A 13016-nucleotide genomic window follows, 5' to 3' on the forward strand; every position below is an offset into this window, starting at 1 on the left:
GGTGATCAGTGATCACGGTGATGGTATGCCTGGCGCCAAGAAGATAATGCTGCCAAGCTTTAAAGGCAGACTTAATGGCTAATAATTCCTTATCGGTGATTGCATAATTTATCTCCGGCGGCGAGAACTTTCTGGACCAAAATGCTACGTGGTGCAGTTGGTTGGTTTCGGGGTCTCTCTGAGACAGGACAGCTCCCATGGCTAAGCTGGATGCGTCGGTTTCGACTATATATGGGAGATCAGGACGCAGGTGTTTCAAAATAGGTGCGGACGTAAATTTAGCTTTTAATTCCTGAAAGGCCTGTTAAGCTTCCTCGGTCCATTCAAAACATTTATTCTTCCGCAAGAGTGCAGTGATGGGTTGCACCACCCGTGAAAATTCCGGGATAAACCTGCGATAAAATTGGCAAAACCAAGCATGCTTTGGACACCTTTCACCGAACTAGGTGATGGCTATTTGAGGATGGCATCCACTTTCCGTGAGTCCATTCGGACTCCTTTAGGTGTCAGGATGAATCCAAGAAACTGAACCTCGGTGGTATGGAAAATGCATTTTTCCAGCTTTGCAAACAGTTCGTGCTGGCGCAATTTCTCAAGGACGGCCATGACATGTTTTCTGTGATCTGATTCCGAAGAGGAGTACACCAGAATGTCATCGATATAAACGACAACACAGACACCGATGAGTCCCCGAAGGACATCGTTCATGAAGAATTGGAAGGCAGCAGGCGCGTTGCACAACCCGAAAGGCATCACCTGGTATTCGAATAGTCCATATTTTGTACAGAAGGCAGTTTTCCATTCGTCGCCTTCTTTTACTCGTACCAGATGATAAGCCCCCCGGAGATCTAACTTGGTGTATATGCAAGCGTCCTTCACCTGGTCAAGGAGTTCAGGTATCAAAGGCAGAGGGTAACGATTTTTAACAGTTATCTGGTTCAATGCGCGGAAATCGATACAAGTTCTAAGGTTGCCTTCTTTTTTTGGCACGAAGAACAAAGCCGAGGATGCCGGAGACTTTGACGGGCGAATGAAACCATTGGCTAGGTATTGATCTAAATATTGTCTCAAATGCAGATTCTCCGGCTCAGTAAGGGCATAAATCCTGCTACAAGGGGGTTGTGCACCGGGCACCAGATCGATTTGGCAATCGTACGATCTGTGAGGAGGTAACGTGTTGGCCTGTTCCTTTCGGAAGACGCCCTGAAAGTCTTGTTATTCCAGAGGTAGTTGCATGGAGACAGAGGTTACTGATGCTAGACTGATCTTCAGATTTTCTGGGTAGCAGGTTCGTGCACACTCCGGAAATGTTATTCTCTTCGCTCGCCAATCAATTTGAGGATTATGTGTCTCTAACCAAGGGATTCCGAGAATAACCTGAAACTGTGGAGCCTTGATTACATCAAACACAACTGTCTCCCAATGGCCGTCCGGACCTACAAGTGTCACCTCAGCTGTGGAATGTGTTACCGGTCCTGAGGCAATTTCGGTTCCATCAACTGTGGTGATGACATCTTTGCTGGTTTTAGGACGCAGAGGGAGGTTAATCACGGAGACCAATTCACGATCCACGTAGTTTCCTATAGCCCCACTATCAATGTATGCCTTTATTGCATGCAACCGCTTAGGCTGTTCCGGCACTACGAGGACCATTGGCACAATGAAATGCGAGGTCTGAGAGTTTGTTTTCAAGCTCGGCAAGCGGACCCCTACGCTTGTCGGGCGGGGTCGTTTCCCGATACAGAGGTTTCATGGATTTTATCAGCGGCTCCTACCACCTTCCTGGGCGGCCTTGCCGGGCAATCTCGTAGAAAGTGTCCAGAGGATCCACAATCAAGACATAAGTGCATCTGCCATCTTCTTTCACGTTCCTTTTGAGTTAAAGGTCCTTTAACTCCTCCGATTTGCATTGACTCAGAGGCTTCAGCCCCCTTGAGGTTAGCGTGGGTCTTGACTAAAACCAGGGTCTCAAACTTGGACCGATCTGCTTTTCTGTTTTGCAGTCTGTGATCCAATTGGACCACTAAGTCTATATATTCTGAGCATTCTTGGGGCGGATTTACAACTTGGGCCAGGACATCTTTAAGTTCTCCGCGTAGACCTCGATAAAATAACGTGATTCTTTTATCCTCTGGCCAGCCAGTTTCCACAATTAGTCTATTAAAGGTTGCAATGTAGGAAAGGAGGTCTTGATTGCCTTGTCGCAGAGATAGAGGTTCATCATCTAGAGCCTGCCCTTGGGAGTGACGAGCAAATAACCTTTCCATGCTTGCTTGAAATCCTTGAAAATCACGAAGAATCGGGTCATCTTGAGTTACCAGTGGAACTGACCAATCGGCAGCACTGCATATGACAATACAAAGGCTACCTTGGTCTGGTCATTAGGGAAGGCCCCAGATCTGCACAGGAAATGCAAACGACACTGATTCATGATTACGGCGAATCGTTTGGGGTCCCCAGCAAAGCGTTTGGGTGGGGCCAGCGGCATGTTTCCAGGTAGATTAATCTGCACCAGGTTACTGGAAAGCACAGGAGCGGGGTTCCCTCTGGAACCGGGTAAAGGAGTTTGTCCAGCTTGACCTTGCAAAAGCTGTCTATCCAGGTCATCAGCTCTTTCCTTTGTTACAATCACTTCCCTCCTGAGAGCATTAGTCTCTTGACGAGCGGCGTGTACTTCGGCCCGTAATTCCCCCAGTAGTTGGGCCAACTGGTCAGTCTCAGAAGTTTCCATAGCGCCTGGGTGGGAATTTGTAGGAAGTCTTCACGTTCTGTAATGCTCACCTGGCTCCCACGGAGACACTGGTCTGGTCTGGGTTGCTGTGGCCTCTTCAAGCGTGATGCACAGACTTCGGACCACCGATTGAACAGGAACCCCAAATCTTGCTTGTCTGGCCCGTAGGAATATCCTTCTGCAGATGAGAAAGGGGATTAACTGTCTGCTGAATAGTGTGCTTGCTCCCCCCTTCTCCCCCTTCGTTCTTCTCTGACTTCCTCCAAAACCCCCGGTTTAAGCTCACCTTATGGTTTGGAAGGATGAACTCTCCATCCTGCTTCTGTTGCAGAGGCGCGCGTTTGTCCAGTTACTTCACTGGTTTTCAGAATGGCGCTGGCAAATCCACTTGACTTTTCTGAGCGATACGCCGTAAGTATGAAGATGCAAAAGTTCAAGTGTGAGCCTCCTTTTATGTTGTTTTTCCTAACCTGTGATCGGTCCTTTATTTCAGGTGCAGAACAAAGGCGATGCGTTGAGGGGTTAAATTGCCGGTGGTAAAATCAGGTGAGTTAGTGATGAGGGCGACCCCTCTTAATGTCTTTATAATTCCCCAGTAATGTCTTTTGTCCTTTCCCCATAGGGGCCGGGGTGCGGTACCTACCAAAGATGCGGCGCCGACCCGAGATGTGGAATGGTTCACCAAGAAAAGCCGGTAAGTAATATGGCTGAAAATTCGGCTTTCCTCTTGTGTTCCCTTGCTCACCTTTTGTCTCTTCTTCTCTCCCCTAGGTGCAGAGATGTGGCGACCGGTGCTGAGAGCCGCGATGGAGCCGGGCGGCGTCTCGGGAACAGGTGAGTGAAGCGCGGCGCTGCAGCGAGCAATGCGGTGCTTTTAAATGGAAGTCTTCCTTCAGGAATGCTGGCGTGAAGATTCCGGATGCAGGTAAGAAGGTTGAATAAGTTCTTGGTTTTCACCTTTCTATTCTCTTCTTTCCTTACAGGTGTTCCAGGTTCGAGGCGGGCGTGGCTGGAGTCCAGGTGCAGAAGCAGACACGGTGAGCGTTCAGCTGCTGGGATGCAGAACAACGCTAAGCACGTGTGGCTGTCCGGGCGTGGCTTAAATAGCCTTGGAAGAAGTTCCAGGTGAGTATTCTTCCACAGCCCCACCCAAGTAACAAAATAGTTCCTTCAGAAAAATAGTCCCTCCTAAGCCTCATTTGGCTTGGTTCTTCATGCAGCATGGTCTGCATCAGGTGAGTGTGCAGCATGGTCTGCTTCAGGTAAGTGCACCAAACACTTCCCCTTATGAGCCTGGCGCCTATGGCGCCAGGACTGATGTCCAACATGAGCCTGGCGCCAACGTCGCCAGGACAGAGTCCAAAGAGCCCCTATAAAGAGCCGCTGGGCTTTTACCCGGGGGTGTGATGCCTGCTCCCGGGGGTGCTAGGCCTGGCCTGGTGCTCTGGGGGTAGGCATCATGACAGTATGCACAGCGATGTACAGTAAGCAAACACAGCAGTCTGAGGAGTTGGAATCTCCAGATGTTTTGTACTACAATTTCCATGACACCTCAACATTAACTTTAATGGCTAGTCGCTAATGGCTAGGGCTGCTGGGCAGATTGAAGGTGTTGTGCAAAGCATTTGGTGAACCAAAGGTTTCTGAACTCGGAGTGTTACAGTGTGCATATACTGCTGGATGACATACAAAGAGACAAATATCACCATAATGCTATGCTATGTATTGATGATTTGAAGTATGCTGTGCCAATCTATAAATGCTGCCGAATTATAACATGCAGCAATTGGATATTGCTACCTGCATTGGCGATACCTCTTACAACGGGAGCAAGCATGCTAATCTTGTCTTTTAATGTACCAGCCACTGAGAGCCTTAGAGCACATCTGCACATCATAACCGGCTCAGTGGTTATCACTGTTTAATATTGCATTGTATATACATGGAAATAAAGTACCGTTGTGGAGTCACTCATAACAAATGATGTACTTTAGTCTTTATTTGACTAACATGTAATGTTGTATTGTGTGCATATAGAAATATAATACTGTAGCTTCTACCTTTCAGAAAAAAATGGCCTAGTTCGACCACCACCAACTCCTGGCTCACACTAACTTTGACCATTTCACAAATATCAATTAACAAATTGATTGGCAAACTTTAGCAACTGCAGCATTTTCGTGGGTGATGGTGGAACAATGGAAGCAATGAAAGCAATGTTAATGATCACTTTTAAGGTACATTAAATTGAAGGTGATGATTTAATAGTAGCAGACACCAGGGGAAGGGCAAAGTCTTTAGATCCTGGCCCTCATTCATCCACTATCAAGGTGGATTTTACTAATGGGGGTGCATTAAAGTAGGTCATGTGTGAATGTGCCGATTTGCAGTAAGAGCAGTCAGACATGAAGAGGTGAGAAAATTCAAGCGTAAAGTTGCGGGCAAGGGCAGTGGAGGGGCAGGAGGTGGTGCGGGTTGACAAAAACATGAGACAAAAAGCATACACTGCATCATTAGCCATCCTGTAATTAGTTAATATTGCACACAAATTGCTTGTGTGCAGGGCTTGTGCATGATTTGCTCAAGCAAAGATGTTTGTTTAGTTTTGTACAGTAAAAATGGAAATGGAAACAGCAACAGAAACAGACAAACTTGGGGCAGAAATTAGCTTTGCACGCTGTGGTACGGTGTAATATTATCACCAACAATATTCACCATGTTGGCTCCTTATTATGAATTGCTAGCTGAAATCTGCACTGTTTTGGGCCTCCTTGTTTCTGGTTTTAGCTTACTTACGATATAAATATAAGGATTTTGCTTCTGCTTTGGTGGAACGATGAATCTTGTGGACAGTTATTAATATTGCCTCTATTCACACTTTGCACCTTTGCACATAGGAGTCAGTTGCTGTCAGGTGTGACTGAAGATGGGTGGGGATGTAAGCCTGGGGAGGTACAATCGAGCTGAAGACTATTGTGGTCGGTTGAGGGTTAATCAGGATGTCTACTGTACAGCATATTGCTTCAGTCTGTGTGGTAGTAAGTAGTACATATTGTAACGATTCATGTGATCTAATCACTTCCCCCCCGGGGGGAGTACTTCCCTTTGAGGGTAGGGAGGTGAGGCTGCTACCCAATTATCCTCCTAGTGGTGGTAAAATGCAGGCGGACCTCACAGGGAGAGACCACCCTCATGGGATAAGATTAAGATCAGCTCCAACAATAACCAAAGTAATGAGAAGAGGTGGCCCAAGGGGGAATGAAGATCATTCTAATGACAGTAAGGAAGGATTCTAACCTTTTACAGGGGAAGAACTAGCTGCCAACAATAAAAAGTGAGAAGGGACTTACAGAGGAGAGAGCCAGCAGAGCCCAGGAAGTTCAAACCAGGATTCCTGTTGGCGATACAGAGCAGCTGCTCCTCAGAAGCGAGGAAACAGAAAGGGGCTAGTCCCAGAAAATTCCTATGAGCCAGCAAGTAGCCAGCTTACTCCAGAGTTGCGTTAGCCAAAGCAGTGGAGTGACCTCTGCACGGTGGACCATTTGGTTCAACAACAAAGCAGAGATTATCAGCACCAGGCCTATGTGGAGCTGTGCAGTTGATCAAGAAGGAAGCTACAAATGAAGAGGAAGATACCTGCAACCCTGCAAAGAACCAGAGACACATTGCCTGTTCAAATCAGGTAACGGGAATTGCAGTAGACCAAGGTGGAGTCTGAGAAGAACAAAGTGCATCAGTACCGAGCATCAGAGAGCCAATATCAAAGTGTGCATCAAGAGAGATCTCCTTCGTCACAGTGATAACATTAAAGGAAGCCAAAGAGGGAAAATACTCAATAGTAATCTCCCTCATGACAGTGGTATTGCTGAGAGAAGCCTAAGAGAAGAAACACTCAGGAGTAATCTCCCTCTTGTTAGTGGTAACACTTAGGGAAGCCAAAGAAAAGAACAGCTCAGGAGTAATCTGCCTTGTTACAGTAGTAACACTAAGAAAAACAAAAAAAAAGGAAACAACCAGGAGTAATCTCCCTTGTCTCAATGGTGACACAAGAAGAAGCCACTGAGAAGAATCTCTCAGGAGTAGTATCCATTATTACAGCAGTGGTTGGCAAAGCAGACAAAGTCAAGAGTGCAAAACGAGTGATCTTCCTCATCACAGTGGTGATAGTGAAATTAAAAAAAGTCAAGAGTGCCTTGGGAGTACTCTCCCTCATCACCGTGATTACATTAATAGAATTGCACAGAATAAGACCACCAGAGCCATTTCGAGAGAACTTTCAGTGTGGGAAGAGGCCTTGCAGGACCATTGGAATTGTGGAACAAGTCTGTAAATTTCCGTTGGTGGAAGTAAAGAGACTTTTGAGGACTATTGGGTGGGTCAGCGAAGGGAGTGATTCTCCTACCCCAGAACCCTTTGTTGACCCAGAGACTGAATTAAAAGACTGAGGGCCTCATCACGAGTTGGGTGATAGCCCTTACATCTGGCGTTAACGGAATTAGCACCAGCAATACCGCTCTGCCGGATCACGACTGCAACACAGCTGGTGCAATTCCATTCGGGCGCTATTACAGTCAGCTGTAATAGCTCCGGCTGTCATAGCACTGATAACCAAACATGCTATTAGAGCCCTATCACAAGTACCGCATTTGCGCTCCTAGTGCTGGAAAACCGGCACTGATACCGCTGAAAATACCTCTGGCCAAATGCTGGAGGTAAAAGAACACATGTGACAGTAACAATACCCCAAGTGGAAACAGCCTACAAAAGACCCACACACCCTTCCCATCACCATCTTGCAATTAGGAGCAGGGAGGAGACAGCAATAAAGCCCTTGGTGGAAACAATGCACACAAGAGGCCTAAAAAAGATGCACCCATGCCCCACAGACCCTTCCCAACACCATGTTGCCATTTGAAGCCAGGAGCCTTGATGTGGACCTCTAATTGCTGCACTAGGAGCTACAGAGGCCTGACAACCAGCCCTTGGCACAGGGGCAACATGGGGGGGGGGCATCCCCAGGAAGGCAGCCAGCCATCCTCAGGGTCAGGCCAACACCCTGGGACCTGACTGATGATCAGTTGCTATCTGAGTATATGCTGGACAGAGCAACCATCACCCAGTTGCTGCACACAATCCAAGGTGACTCAGTGAGCCGGATTGCCATCAGCACCGCAGTGCCCTCACTCATGAAGCTTGTTTCAGTCCTACAATACCTTGGATCAGGAAGCTTCCAACACACAGTTGCCAAGATGCATGGTATGGCCCAGTCCACATTCAGTGCTGTGCTGGGACAGGTGCTGGATGCAGTGCTGCGGCATGTGAACGAACACATAGCATTGCCCGCCACCCAGGCACAGGTCAACAACATCAAGGCACAGTTCTATGCCATTGCCCAAGTCCCAAATGTGATTGCAGCCCTAGACCGAACACATGTTGCACTGGTAGCACCTCAGGACCATGAGGCAGCCAACAGGAATCGAAAGCATTTCCGTTCTCTCAATGTGCAGATGACTTGTAGCCCAGACCTGACTATCACCCACAGCTGCTCCCACTACCCAGGATCCACCCACGACTCCATAGTGCTGTGCAACAGCACACTGCCAGCCTGCATGGAGAGGCACCGAGGCCAACGCACATGAACAGTGGGTGAGTACAAATCCTGCCAGAAATGCATGCCACATTACACCAAATGTAGGGATCGTCAGACACACAGGAATCCTTGAATGCCACCAGGAGACACAGTCAGCACCATCACAGCACCAGTTTCATGCAAGTGTGGCACACAAGGACACCTGCACACATCCCCCACAACAGAACCCACAGAAGATGATGGCAACACACTTGTGCATTCACCATTCCATATGGAAACACAACAACCACATTGCACCTTGTCTGTGTTGCAGTGCTGCTTCTCACCCTGATACCCAAAAGCAACATCACGCAGGGGACCACACATGAATGCCAAGTGAGATCATTGCAAAACCTATCCAGAAAAACCACTGTAGATGAAAATACACAACCATGAACATCCCAGTGAGAGTGACCACTGAATGCCCATTTTCATGCATGCTAAATGAAACATAAGGTGCCATGTAGCAAACGCCACACCAGCCACAGAGACAGCCATAACCCATTACTAATAAACATTGTCAGTGAACAGGCAGAGATGACAAGAGCCTCATCCTGACGTAAAAATGCAGCACTGTGCCAATCAAACCCAGGGGTTGGTGCGTGTTGGAAGTTGTCCACAAGGGACATGGTGCACATTGCAGAGCAAACCTGGGGCACATGAAGACACCATAATCAAAGGACAAGTGCAAACATGACAATACTTGTTCAGCATGAGTGTTACACACATATCCATACTCATAGTCCATCATACACTGCTGCAAGTCCATTAACACCAAGTGCATGCAAATGTAAATTGCCACAGAACACCTTACTCATGGACACAGGCTGCATGCAGGGGTCAGATCATGCATGTCCCTAAAGATGATATAAACCAATATCGGGTGAGGGAGGGGAAGTTGGCCAGACAGGCATTGATTGACAGTTTCTTTTTGATTTGGTGGATGGGTACTTGTCATGACGATCACTTGTCAAATAAACTGCACTTGAACACAATCATGAATGTCCAGGGTTTATGTCAAGTTTCAATGGGCTTTAGTTAGCGTGGAACAAACCCCCTGCCCACCAACTCCCCAGCACACATTCCCCCATACCCCCACCAACTCCTCAGCAAACATTTCCCCTCCCCCCAACAACTCCCCAGCACACATTCCCAACTCCCCCCACCAACTCCCCAGCACACATTTCACCCTCCCCAACCCAGTGCATATGGGTCCATGTGCCCGGCCCTAAGGCCAACAGTGCATCATCCATCTAGGAAGGACGTTTTCGCTTTCCACATCCTCCACCTTCAGGGATGCAGTACTGTGCCAATCAAACCCAGGGGGTGGTGCGTGTTGCAAGTTGTCCACCTTCAGGGAATGACGCCTGGGTGAACCCTGTAGGGTTGTTGAGGATGATGGCAGCAATGCAGCCAACTGCAGTTGCTGGCGGAGGAGGTTATTGGCCTCACGTATATGCTCTGAATGCACAGATTGCACCTTAGGTAGTTCACAGAATCTCTGTCCAAACCCTGTGAGAGCCGCAGTACATCCCCCCACAACTTTATGGGTGCAGGCATTGTCCTGCGCCATGGTCTTTGCTGCCCCTAGAATCGCAGTGGTGATGGCATTGATATGGCGCTTGTGTTGGACAGCCATGCCCTTGATACGCATCTGACGTGCCTCAATCACGTCCAAGCCTGCCATCACTGCTGTGGCTGGAGCTCTGTCTTTGCTGCATGTTGGGCTGATCAGCCTGGCAGGTCTATGCAGGGTAGTGGGGGGGGGCTGTTGCTTGTCGTGGTTGTCTGTCTTGTGGGGCTGCCGTGGATGGAGATGCTGCCAGCAGGTGACCCATATGAGCGTGTGTCTTCATCCGCCACTGGTGTGTATGCATGACGGCGGGGTGCAGAGACATCGGGACTGTGGCTTGGACTATGCACATGCTCCGGGGCCCCTTGGGGTGTGGCCATTTGGTGCTCTGGACTGTGAATTGGTGACATCAGTACACCATGCTGCTCCTCACAGGATGAGTTGGCGTCCTCTGGGGTGGCTGCACTAGTGGCAACCTCTACATCCTCTGAGCCCCTGATGACATGGGACTATTGAGGTGATGACCCCCTTGTGGTTTGGGGCCATTGAGGTGGTGAGACCCTGGTTGCTTGGGGCTGTTGTGCTGTTGAGACCCTGTTGCGGTGGGGTAAGGTGGGTCCTCCGCCTTGGCGTATCGTGCTGGGCCCTTCGAGGGGTGGTGGTTCTGTTGGAGGCGGGTCTCGGCAGACATCGGGATGGGCCTGCTCCCTCTTCATCCACGTTTCCCTCCGATGATGCCTGCTTGCCTGTAGGGTACATAGGATATGATATGAGGACAGGGAAACTAAAATTAGTTTCATGCATTTTATGGTTTACAGTGGGTGAGAGGACAGTTTCTATCATGCTTGGCCATAACCTGTTTGGTATTCACAATGCTGGTATTGCTAGGGTATACTAAGTGGGGATGGGGCACAGTTCTGACATGTTGGGAAGGCCTGTTCATGTGTTTGATGTGAATGAACAGCTGGAAGGCCACTGTCAGTGAGGGGTGGGTGATAATACACACACACACCTGACGTTGCTGTGCCCAGGCCATGGATGTGGGTGCCATGATGCTTACATGTGTACATTGGATGCACTACTGACTAGTCTGGATACCTGGAGTCGCTGGGTGCACTGGTACAAGAGTCCAGTCGTGGGTGGCTTTGGTACGTCACACGAACTGCACCCACTCACAGTCCCCGGATGTCAGACATTCACACCGTGAATGGACGGGTGGACAAGTCACAATGCTATTTGCAAGGGGGGTGACTCAACTGCAAACTCCTGGGTGCCAGTGCCTGCCTCCGCTCCTCCCATTTCCTCAAACAAAGTCATGTCGATGAGGGTGGTGCACTGCTCCTATCATGGTGTCAGCTCTGGTGGTGGTGGCCCTCCACCAGTCACCATGGACTCACTCCTGTGCTGGGCAGGAGGCCCCGAACACGCACCCGCAGGTCATTGAAGCGCTTGCGGCGGTACTCTCCATCCCTGGGGACATAGCCTGCTGCTATCACCTTCTGGCTGATGGATGTCCAGATCTTGGTCTGCCGCTGTGAGCCTGTTTTTTTTTACTGTGGACCATAGAGCTCATCCTGGTGAGCAATTACCTCCTTCACAAGTATTGCCATTTCAGAGTCTGACAACTTGGGTTTACGCACCCCGCCAGGGCAGACTTGTTCCTGACCTGCTCCTGAGACATTTTCCTGGGTTGGTTTTCAGGTATGGATGGCTTCCAGGGGCTGTGATTTTTGGTGGATTGTGATTTCCAAAATGGCCACCGCTTTGTTTCCTGTTCCGACGGTGACGCGTTTCCCACTGTGCTATTAGTGCAGGACTCCGACGGTAATGCAATTATGCTGAATTTTTGGGTTCACAGCCACTGTTACCGCTGGACGCTATTTGTGTTAACGCCAGGTCTGTGTGCGCACACCTGCCAACTTGTGATGGGGCATTGTTTGAGCCACAAATCACGGAGTTAACGCAAATACCTCCTGCCGGTACATGCGGTCGGATACCACCAAACTTGTGATGAGGCTGTGAATCAGTGTGCCAGAAGAAGGGAACCATTCTCCTGGTCCTTTGTGTTTCCTATAAGAACTGAATGACTTGTAAATTTAATGGTAGGGTTAGAGTGGGTTTTGAACATAGGACAAAGACTTTTCTTTAGATGCTCATCCTGATGACGAGCACCCAAGTTGTATATACTTTAGGCATGGATAACCATTCAGGGATAGAGAAAGATAGGTTATTTTGTTTACTTATTAATAAAGAATTGTTTATAAAATGAAACATCTGTGTCCGACTCATCACACCACCTCCCCACATACACACATATGCACCATGCACTTGTTGAAGCAGTCATCAGTTTATTTCTGATGAACGGTGGATGTGCAATGGAAAGAGCAAAACCACGGCTATAGTTCGGAGATGGCGCAATGTCAGCAGCCATGAAGGGAGGTGGTGGAGTAAGAGATCTGATGGGTTGTAATACACATAAAGACCAATAAGGCTGTGTGAGCATGATGTTAGTCTCTGTCTGAATGCAGGTATGCCATTTACACATTCCACCATGAAGGAATGTTAGACCACCTAAGAACCATGGATCTCTCAGATGCTAGATGCCAAATTAAAGATCAACTAGTGTTGGTGGTCGGTATCATGTGGGCAGATAGGTACAAGTTTAGAATGGTGCTGTAAAGTCATACCCTGCAAGATTGGAGAATGCTGTTTTAGGAAGTTCATTGTGCATGTAGCTCACTACATTTGTCATACTGACTCTTCTGTATAAGGAGCCACGTGTAGAACAGTAAGGACACTGTTTGGCAGGGTGTCAGTTTCCCCATCTGTATCTGTTTCTGCATAGCTGTATGGGATGTGTTTGGATTTCTGCACACTCAGCAGCTAAAAATATGCAATGCTCACATTTGCAGGCTTATTTCATAGTGTATAATCACTTGACAAGGAGCACACCACCAAGTTTGCACTCTGGTTCCAAATAAAGGAGCACACCACCAAGTTTGCACTCTGGTTCCAAATAAAGGGTGGCTAGGGAAGGTGTTTAACCCTGCAGAGACCATTAACATATTGGATGTCTGAATTCC

The 13016-nt window shown here is 48.4% G+C and overlaps 1 protein-coding gene across 3 annotated transcripts in view; it reads right to left on the minus strand.

Moving 5' to 3' along the window:
• Positions 1–13016, minus strand: part of ST6GALNAC3 (ST6 N-acetylgalactosaminide alpha-2,6-sialyltransferase 3) — a 1879573-nt gene that overhangs the window by 747576 nt on the left and 1118981 nt on the right. The gene's annotated exons all lie outside the window — the stretch shown is intronic.

Source organism: Ambystoma mexicanum, chromosome 1q (genome assembly GCF_040938575.1).
Source record: "Ambystoma mexicanum isolate Mex_15411 chromosome 1q, UKY_AmexF1_1, whole genome shotgun sequence".
In the NCBI taxonomy this organism is placed as follows: Eukaryota; Metazoa; Chordata; class Amphibia; order Caudata; family Ambystomatidae; genus Ambystoma; species Ambystoma mexicanum.